This window comes from Brachyhypopomus gauderio, chromosome 15 (genome assembly GCF_052324685.1).
Source record: "Brachyhypopomus gauderio isolate BG-103 chromosome 15, BGAUD_0.2, whole genome shotgun sequence".
In the NCBI taxonomy this organism is placed as follows: domain Eukaryota; kingdom Metazoa; phylum Chordata; class Actinopteri; order Gymnotiformes; family Hypopomidae; genus Brachyhypopomus; species Brachyhypopomus gauderio.
Window position 1 is genome coordinate 13,406,579 of NC_135225.1, and position 2,625 is coordinate 13,409,203.

Genomic DNA, 2,625 nt, shown 5'->3' on the forward strand with positions numbered 1-2,625 from the left:
ATGTACGATGTGGTAAATGTAGTGGTAAATGTTCGCTCTTCTGCCTTGTCCCCGGTGTAGCACTAGGTCCTGCTTCTCGTCCCGCTTAGCAGTAAATGAATAACATAAATGAAGAACGTTTGTATGATTGAAACGCTATTTGGCCTCTATGAAGATTCTGGGCGGAAACTGCTGGCCACTGTCATTGAAATTGCCAATTTCGGAAGTGCTCTGTTTGTTTTAAGTCAATATGATAATTAAAATATATACATATAATCTCCCGACCCCCCCCCCCCCCCCAAACAAAAAACTCATCGGATCTACACGATTCACGTAGGTCACCCTTTTCAACTTCAAAACGGCGAATTTCGCCGAAAGGTGACAGATTTTCATGCCTGCATACTGGAAACTGTACTGCATACTACTACGAGGACCAGTATGCAGTATCCAGTATATACTGAGTCCAGTATGCAGTATCCAGTATGTAGTACAGTCAGGGCCGGAGTGGGACACCTTTTCAGCCCGGGAGTTTTATGCCCAAATCCGGGCCAAAATTATTTTTCCCTCCCAATTGGCCCAAACTAGAGATTAACATGAACCGGCACATCGGGAATCCTCCCGAATCTCCCGATTAGCCACTCCGGCTCTGAGTACAGTAGTCTATTTCGAACACAGCCAATGCTATTTTTTTACTGTCTTCATTTCCTCGCTTGTCTGAAAGAAATCATTTTGTATATTCTACCGCCATCTGCTGTTTAGCGACGAGTTTGATCGCGTGCTTGTTTTTGATTTCTAAAATCTTTAAACCACCTACGCGTACTTTGTGTTACCTGCTCCGACATTTATTACTGAAATCATTTACATTTAATTTACCAGACACGATAAAAAGCCAAACACACGAACCATGTGAGATTAATTCATTCTTATTGTACCCTTATACGCTCAAAATCTGTGCGCACTTTATAATGCCACAAGAGGGAGGCACATTCTAACCTTTTACTTTGCTGATTTTCCGTTGTTAGGATTATTAAAAATAAAGCATGGTCTCCCTCTAAAACAAACACACACACACACACACACACACGGTGTAACTCTTGAGGTCTAAACGGATGAATCACCGGGTTTTGTGTTACTTGCACTATGGCGTACTCTCCAGCCACATCAGTTATCAACGAGTGTTAAAGTGCTGATGTTCAGAGTCTGACAAATTGTATGTTCTATGTGGAGTGCACCAAAAGTGTTATTAAAGTGTTGTTAAAACAACACTACATTGTCACAATAACCTGCTCAAAATAATAAAACAAATCAATGTTATTAAAAAAATAAATACATAAAATCAACAATATATTTAAAGGACCAAAAAAAATGTTGACTCTGAATTCACTTTCAAATATATAATTTTTTTCATATTTGTATATATACAAATATAAATGTATAAAGTTGCTTGTGATAGTTGGAGAATTTATACAACTATCAGCTAGGGGAGTGCGACACAATTGCACTTGGCTACAATCGGACAGGTGGATGACGGTGAGTTTGTGTACAATCCCTTTTTCTAAAGTGGACCCCAAACAAGCTTCATCCTCCTGTGTCTCCTGTTCTTTGCTGGAATGTCTCGTGTTTGAAGATGAGTAATATGCGTGTCATACAGAGGTCTCTCAATTCATCATGATGAGGAAAGAGAGAGAAGTGAGAGATGTATGTGAGAGACAAAAGGAAGGTAGGCAAAAGAGGGGAGAGGAGAGGAAGCTTGATTGATTGTAGACTGTAATTAAGCGCTGCTCTTTAGCATGTGCTCTTAATTATGCTAATGAAACGTCTCCTCTTCACAGCTACTCCATCTTCTGAGTTAACAACACATGCAGGCTGCCCTGCAGTAGTTGGGGAGATTTCTCTTCAGACCGGCTCTGAATTCTCTCTGTGCCTTTCCTTGTTCGGTCTGTCTCGTATTATCATTTCTAGACAAATCGACATCGTTGCCACGTCAGTGCCAACACATCTTCTTGCTGGACCTGGATTCAAGGCGGTCATCCCCAGAATATTGGGCAGAGTTGACCACACCTCCACTCACTGCCTCATGGTTTCTGCAGTCATGTTCCCTCCCCCAACTGGAGAACCTAATTCCATCCCTCTTTAAATATTCCTGATCCAGTCGAGGCCTCTCTGAACACTGCCCGTCCACTGCACTGGCATGGAGCGCACTGTGTTCCCCCCTCATTCATTTCTTAGAAGGCAAGGATGAGATCTGGGGGAGAAAAGAATTTCTCAACATTATGCAAATTAGAAGAGAATCTTACCATCCGGCAGCCAATCAGCACTGTGAATATGGCGTAGCAAGCCAAGGTAGGGAGAGTAATGCAGTATAAATCGAACAATTACTAAGTACTCTGTAGTGCACTACACAGGGAGCATTGTTGAGTATGAGATGTTATGACACATTAGTATTCGTGGTAATGAGCCCAGTGCATGTTTTGTCCTCCCTGCCCCATCCTGCTTGGTTCATCTCATCAGCTAAGCACTCAGATCTTTCATGAGCTGTTTAGGTATGCTAAAGAAAGAGGGACCGCAGCAGCAACCATGGGACCACATGGACCCCAGGGCCAAGACACAAGCCAGCTAGAAGCAAATGCACTATGGGACAGTTGA